The sequence below is a fragment of the Pungitius pungitius genome, chromosome 13, assembly GCF_949316345.1.
Source record: "Pungitius pungitius chromosome 13, fPunPun2.1, whole genome shotgun sequence".
Taxonomy (NCBI): Eukaryota; Metazoa; Chordata; class Actinopteri; order Perciformes; family Gasterosteidae; genus Pungitius; species Pungitius pungitius.
The window spans coordinates 17122496-17131131 of NC_084912.1; positions in this window are offsets into that span (position 1 = coordinate 17122496).

The window sequence follows — 8636 nt, forward strand, 5'->3', positions numbered from 1 at the left end:
GCTCTTTTGGAATACATAGCAAGACAAAAGCTACAAATGTGTACATTTAAATCTTTTGTATCTGGACTGGTGTCTTGTTCACAACTAAACAGGGAAGCTATGATGCGACGATTGTCACCAAGGAAGAGTTTTATACAAAATTTTAATTTAAGTGAAAATATTTTTGGATATTACCTGGTACTTGACAACCCTATTATAGCGCTCTTGTATATAAAAAATATTTGTTTGCAAACATTGGACTGCTACTGTGTATTGAGAGTACATTACAGTACTCTCAATATTAATTTGGGCTACTGTTTGGGTTCTAATGAGTGTGAACTTCTCCATGATAACAAGATGTATACATAACTTGCATTAAAAAACAGTGTGATGAACCTGCATTCTCTCCTCGAGATCTGTTCTTTAGTACAGCATGATGCTCATTTATTAAATATGATCTATTTAGAGTAACATTTTAAATATACGATGAGGCAAGATACGCTCTACTGTATATGGCATCTCGAGGTTACATCTCTGCAGTCAAAATGTTTTTCCATTAACTGGTTGCAAAAAAGACTATGTACAAAATGTCTTGTAACAATAATTATCAAGGCACTGCATAGCATTTCACTTAATATGGTTATTTAGACCTCTGCATATGAGGGGGTAAGTCTTAAAAGAGTAACTCAACTTTGCATGTTATGCTAATCTAATATTTCAATAATAATAATAATTCAAAGAAAACTGCCTCCGAGGGGGTAAGTCTTAAAAGAGTAACTCAACTTTGCATGTTATGCTAATCTAATATTTCAATAATAATAATAATTCAAAGAAAACTGCCTCCATTTGTATTACTTGCTTCCGTTACTAAACAACAATATGCATTGGCTTTCAGCCCTCGTTGGATTTAGTAACTCTGACATTGAAATGAGTCCACTAACTGAAATATTACCCTTTTTACAAGAAAATACTGCAGGTCTACTAGGTATTATATACATACATAACAATGTAGATGCCTTCTGCTTTGCTTTCAAACAGTTAGGGCATCAGGGAACATTTTCATTACATAGCATCTCCATTTTGAGGCTCGTATTGATATTTCCTATTTCGAATCTAATACGACTCTTTCATGCACTTATGGCATTGATTCAAGTGGAGTTGAGATACACTCTTGAGTCATCCACTATGGGGTGAAAATATGTCTTATTGATTTTTGAAAGGACACATGAAGATTTATTGCCTTTCCTTTAGCCGTGAGAAACAGCCTCGGGGGAATACTCCCATGCATCTTTTTCGGCAGAGGTCCAGCTAAGGGCTCCCTGTGCCTCTGTACCACGGGAACACCATCCCCCACATCCCTTCCTAATACACGTTGGAAGTGAGTGGGGGTGAGTCTATCGGTTAGCTTGTGTTAATGCATTGTGAAATCAAAGGAGGATTCTCTCAAAACACAATATGAACATTCCTATCACATAAAGTCCTAGTTTTCCATAGTCCTGTTTGTCCTCTTACTCTGCTGTTACACAGCAAATTTCAGTGTTCAGAGTTAAATTGACTCTGTGAGATTCAATTTTAACTCTAAGCTGGAGTTTTATTTTGTCCCAATCTTGTCAGTGTTAAATCAACACTCAATGAAGTGTTAACAATTTAACTCGGAATAAGTGTCAAAATAAATCTCGTTGAATACAACGTCTTTAAGGGGATGCTTTTATCAAAAGCTACTTATGTTGCATTTTTAACACATGGAGTTTACATTTTAGCAATTCAGGGTTAGGTGTATTACTCAGGGACACTTTGACATGGAACATGGGTAAGCCAGGGTTCGAACCAACAACCTTGTGGTTCGTGACACACCCACACCAATCCATGCGCAATATTACATGGCGTTTAGCCTGATACCAAGAAGTGTGACACAGTACAGTTACATTTCAATCATATCAAAGAGTTAATTTATCTCTTCATATCAAAGAGTTAATTTATCTCTACTAAGTGTTGCACATGAATCCAATCTTGACACTGGATAATGACTCCAACTCTTTTGTAAAATTGACTCTGTAAGAGTGGAATCTTTTTTCAAGTGTGATTTCAACTCTGCACTTTTAAGGATTTTGCTGTGTACATGTAACATACAGCAAACGACAGGAGAGTGTTGACATGAGTGTGAACAAGCCACCAGTTCGCACCAGATTCCCTACTGAATCCTATGAGTGGGATTAGATTTAATAGAGGTCTGCTGCATCTGCCTTTAACTTTTGTTATAAAATATCTTGAAGAAAGCAGACGGTAGAAGTTTTTGAAACTGCCGGAAGAATTCTTGTTCTGACTGCTGTGGTGGAAAATTTTGCACAGACAATCGTAAAGTAAGAAAGAAAGGCTCCGTTTGTTTCCTTGCAAGGGAAGAAAGGTCACAACAGCTACATGCTCTGCAGACTGTCATGAACCAACTTGCCCCCTAACAGAACGAGGCAGTTCTTATACACAAGCCAATGAGTCAGTTATCGGTGGCGTCAACAGAAACCATGACCACCTTGTTGAGTCTCTACAGCCAGGATACTCGGGACAGCTAATCCATGTCAGACACCTCAGTCCTTTGACCATGGACTCGCCCTCCTAACACTTGAAAACAACTCTAGTTACACACATACAACCTACTTTGTTTAGTCTCTAGAGCTAGGACGCTGAGGACATTTATCAGTGCAGACACTTCAGCTCTCATACCATGGCCTTTCCATCTCAGCACTTGCAATTAATAGACTGGTTATACAAATGAAGCATTTTAGAAGAGTTACATATATTTTTGCCATTACACTGCACCGTGGATGGAGATGTGAGGTGTAGTTAACGGACCGTCAGACCCTCCAGCAACGGGCGGTCAGCTCATCTCAGCCCACAGAAAACAGCGTTTAGATTCATTACTTAATGTTTAAATGTAACTTTAACGTATTGTCTGTAACCGCAGAGTGCAGCTTGTTTATTGTCCATCATTGTGCATTAAAACTAACAATGTTTTAATTAAAGGACATGAGGGGACCGTCATCCAGACTCTAAATCGGCAGCAGAACTTCAGCTTCAAAGAAACTCTGAAGCTCTGAATTATAATAATAATGAATAAAATAATTCCACATATGAATTATTGTATAGTTCTCTGTAAGATCTTTGATGTGTGGTCAGCAGCTTGTTGTACGAGGACCACTATACTGATTATCAGCCTCTTGATGTTTGAGTAACAAGACAAACGGTAGGTGTGTGTGCATTCAAATATTTTAGTATAATAATTTATTTTTTGTTACTGTATCCAACCTCCTCCCCCTCCTAAAATGATAAAGCTAATTATTTTATGACTGATTATATAGTATATATGGTGCTCAATATTATATATACCATTTCTAATTAAATAAAAATGAGACAAAAGCTTGTTAATAGTAAAATATTTAAGTCAAAAACTAAATTAAAACGTATTAGCAAGACCAGCTGACGTGGTGACGTCATCAAGTCAGCTGCTGTTCCAATTGCGGAACGACCGTTCACTGTTCTCCCGAACCTGCGAGTCAGGACTCCCGAGTGTGTCACCCGAGTCTATTCTCGCGGGAATGCAAGTCCGTTTTTGCCGTCTCAGGTATTGAGAAAGGGCCATTGTCTTCCCTGATTCCTGATTGTGTCCACCTGTTCCCTCTTCCCCCATGTGTTCATATAGTCTGCGTCTCCCTTTGTCTTGTGCGAGTGTGTCGTCCTACGTCGTCCCACCAGCCACGTGACCATGAGCCTTAGCCACAGTTTGTCTTGCCCTTGATGTGATAGTTCTCGTCTTGCCCACGTTTCGAGTGATTTGAGAGTTGTTGTTTTTGATTTTCGCACCTTACGGTTGCCTTTTTCCTCCCTTTTGGAGCGCCTTCAGTTGTCACCCTGTTTATTAAAATGCCTTCCAACATACCTGCTCTGCGTCTAAGTCCTGCCTCCTGATCCGGCCTGACACAGCCAAAAGTAATAATGCAATCTTAAAGCAGAGGAGATTCCATCAATATTGTCAATAAAAACCACAAACACACTTATTAACTTGTATGCAAGCACTTCTTGACGCGTGACGCTAACATGACGCTACCATTGCACTAGTAGAGTAACAGGACCTAACTGCTGAGAAGTGGCTAAAACAGCCAGAGAAAATCAGTCATGTCTTTAGATTGCTAGTGTTGGGATTTCAGATCCCTCCGAGTTGGTTGATGAGAAGAATCCGACATGTCAATCAAATAAAATGTTAACATTTATTTAAGATACATTGAGCAGATGGTATGTCTGGAGACCCTCTTCCCTCAAAGAGTCTGTCTGCTGTCCGACTCTGACCCTTTTTATAATCTCCTCATGCCCTTGAAAACTAGTTTGAACCGGTTCATCCTAAAAGGTTGTTGCATGGGAGGCTCTCTGTGATCTCCCCTCTGTGCCATTGTGTCAGATAGTGATTTATCTTCACGCTTCCTGTACTCCTTCATCCCTCAGTTCCCATATTTGCCTTATACAGTCCCAGCGTTATTTCTTGCATTGTCACATCTGCTCTATAAGAAAAAGAATGTGAAAAACACACAAACAGGAACATACATCGCATAATAGCAGCCTCTGTGGCTACCCTTCACTTGCCCATGGTGGCTGACTAATGCACAGGCCACACTTTTACAATTATGCAGAATTTTCACGCTGCTGTCGCCACACAACAGGAGCAAAGCAAGTTCAGTTTCTTGTGCATTTTCTTCTGTAACATTACTGATGCCCGCCGCCGGGTGACCAGTTTCTAGCTAGCCTTTGTGCCCCCCCCCCCCGTCAGCGAACCGCCGGCAACTGGTGGTCAGATCGCCAGCACCCCCAGTCAGATGTTCTCCGCTCAGCGTGCCCCCTCCGTCAGCCGTTTGCCGGTCGGACCGTCAGCCATTCTCTGCTCAGGGCGCCCCCTCCATCTGCCGTTTGCTGGTTGGACTGTCAGCCGTTCTCCGCTCAGCGCGCCCCGCCCGTCAGCCGTACCGATCGTCAGTGGCCCGCGTTCGGTCGAAGTGGGCAGTATCTCGCACAAACCTGAAATGAGTTTGAAACCCCTGCTCTGAAGTGTGAAAGTTAAGTGACTTTTCACTAATAACTACAGACCAGCTGCTGTTAACAGCACAGCTTCTCCCGGTAATGTGAGCTGCTCATTGCGTATTTGTTATAAATGTGTGTCAACTCAATCAGGGATCTACATTTCCAAAACTCAACACCTTTCCTGGACATTTTAAATGATTGGGAAAATAAGACCATCCAGAAACTTTTCTATGTCTGTGTCATCGGGTGGGCTTTCAGAAGTTAGAGTAAAAGTCCCTAAAGGTATCATTCATTTTAGATGGAATTGCTGTCACAGCCTCAGAGATGTTTTTGATTTGTCATATTTGCTGAGAGGTAGACTTGGCTTTAAGTTGGTGCACTGGTAACCTTCCTGCTTTCTCGCCATGTTCATATTGAAACCCCCCGGACCTGTAGTACCTTGCCTGTCGACAGTAAGTCATACTCCTTCTGTAGATCAAATCTTTGTTTTGAAAGTTCAGGAGATGGCGTAATCTATACCAACCGCTAAACACGAGTGAGATACTAGGTTCGATCAAAGCTATCCAAAGCTAAAAAGCACCTGGGCCGGATGGTTTCCCTTTTGAATTTTTTCAATTCTATGGCAGTGACTATTGCCACTCTTGATTGATATGTTCAACAAGTCAACTACAAAATTCTGACACTAGCTATGCGTCTGGAAAACAGTTGTCCACAAAGTAATCTCTGAAGACCAAACAGGCTTCATGAGAAATCTGCACACTTTTAGTAATATCCGCTGCCTATTCAACATTATCTGTTCCCCAGTGCCACGATCGGACTATGGTCCTGAACACAAATGCACGACTCGTACGACGAGGTAAATTTATTAAACAAAAAGGGGCAGTAGCCGATGAAATGAAAATCGATCGTGGGAGAGGATAAAACCTACACTAAATCAAAGAAAAAAAAAAACCTATAATACAAACACTGGCTGAGGCGAGGATATATACATACACACAGGGTAGGGCCACAGGTGACAGGGCTGGACTGGGACAAGAAAAGGCACTGGCATTAATTAATTAAGCCACACACACACACTTCCCCTCTCTCTCATGATCATCAATGATACAGAATAATGAGTGATTGCGGCTCTCCCCGCAACCGACTCTTTCGCACTTTTGCATCCGAACGTTGCCGCAGAGACTCTCCTAACAACTCTGTCATCCTCTCTCAACTCGCTGTATCCGCTTAAGACTCGACGGGCTGGCAGATCCCCTCCAGCTCCGTGGTTGACTGAACCGGTGCGTGCTACGAGAGCCACTCTGCGAGCATCTGAAAGGAAATGGCGAAAATACAAACAACCTGATGACCTGAATGCGTTTCAGTCGCTCAGACCTCCATAGTAACAACCTCCTAGACCCTCACCAGTCAGGCTTCAAGGCGGGCCATTCCACAGAGACTGCTCTCCTCGCTGTCGCGGAACAACTCCACGCTGCTAGAGCCACCTCGCTCTCCTCTGTGCTCATCCTACTGGACCTTTCTGCAGCATTCGACACAGTAAACCACCAGATCCTTATCGCCGCCCTTCAGGAACTTGGTGTCACAGGATCCGCGCTGTCACTTCTCTCATCCTACCTTGATGGTCGCAGCTACCGGGTAACTTGGGGAGGATCAGTGTCAGAACCTTGTCCCCTTACTACTGGAGTTTCTCAGGGCTCTGTCCTGGGTCCCCTCCTCTTATCAATTTACACCAACTCCCTTGGCTCCGTCATTCGCTCGCACGGTTTTTCCTATCACAGCTATGCCGACGACACCCAACCAATTCTCTCCTTCCCCGACTCGGACACTCAGGTCGCGGCACGGATCTCTGCATGTCTGACTGACATCTCCCAGTGGATGTCCGCTCATCACCTGAAGATCAAGACCGAACTACTTTTCCTCCATGGAAAAACCTCGCCCACTCAGAGTGCCAGGAACCTCGGCGTGACAAATGACTCCCAACTCTCCCTGACTGCCAACATCGCAGCGACGACACGATCCTGTAGATACACGCTCTGCAACATCAGGAGAATACGACCCCTTCTCACTCAGAAGGCGGCACAGGTACTGATTCAGGCGCTTGTCATCTCCCGCCTTGACTACTGTAACTCTCTAATGGCAGGTCTCCCAGGTACCGCCATACGACCACTGCAGCTCATCCAGAATGCAGCAGCTCGACTGGTCTTCAACCTAACGAAATACTCCCACACCACACCGCTTCTCCGTTCTCTTCATTGGTTACCAGTGGCTGCCCACATCCAGTTCAAAACATTGGTACTGACGTACCATGCTGTGAATGGATCGGGACCAGTCTACATCCGGGACATGGTGAAACCCTACATCCCAACCCGCACACTCCGATCTGCATGTGCCAAGCAGCTTGTTCCTCCCTCACTGAGAGAAAAGCACTCGAAGAGATCGCGACTCTTTGCTGTCCTGGCTCCCAGATGGTGGAATGAGCTCTCCGATGACATCAGGACTGCAGAGAGCCTCTACATCTCCCGTCGAAAACTCAAGACACACCTTTTTAGACTCTACCTTGACTAAAACACTAGCAAACTGTAGCACTAACAAATGATAGCACTTAAATTGTACTTATAATGGCACTTTTTTATAACATGTTTTGAAACTGCTTATTTGATAAAATGTACTTTCTTGTTACTTGTTCTTCTGAGTTTGTATCTCTATGTGGAAATGCACTTATTGTACGTCGCTTTGGATAAAAGCGTCAGCTAAATGAACATAAGAATAAAGAAGAAATGCTGTTTTAAAGAAATACGTCAGTACAGTACACTGGTTTTCAAGTTCATGTATGATTGGTCACAGAACCCATCACCTGTTAATCAAGCTCCCGGTGAAGGGTCAATTGCAAAAAAGAGCATAACGGTTGAAGCCCAGCCCATTTCAAGACAACCCGACAACTTACGGGTTAAATCCGTCATACTTCCGGGTTAGGCCCCGCCCAATCAGAGTACTGATACGGATACAGATAATTCATATGGTTCAACAAATAAAGATAATGCTGTACTCGCTCATCTCTAGTTTTTAAGTTACATGGTTTACCTACCGATATTGTTTTAGATAGGGGTTCTCAATTCTGGAAAGAGTTTTGTCTTATTGGGGCATCCGCTAGTCTGTTATCCAGGTTTCACGCCCAAACTAACGGGCAGGCCTGATTGTCGCCCGCATTCTTCGCAGCCTCACCCATCAGAGTCCCTTGTCATGGTCTCAACAACTATCCTGGGTTAAATATGCCCACAACTCACTTTCCACCGCTGCTACCAGTCTTTCGCCCTTCCACTGCTGTTTTGGCTATCAACCTCCGCTATTTTCTTGATATGCACTGTCGGGGACGCAGCCATCGGTATCTAAACGACTTGGAGGGGTACGGTCCAGAGGAGAGAAGTTGGGTCCCCTCCCGGGACGTCCATCCCTTATTGTCTCACCTGAAACCTTTTCCACCTTCTTATTCCCACCTTCTAGCCCTGTCTTGTTGTCGGATTAACTCTCATGCGAGACGTCAGCACTCTTTCCCTGTCTGTAGAAGGTTACATTATCTTCCCTACTGTGAGTTGCAC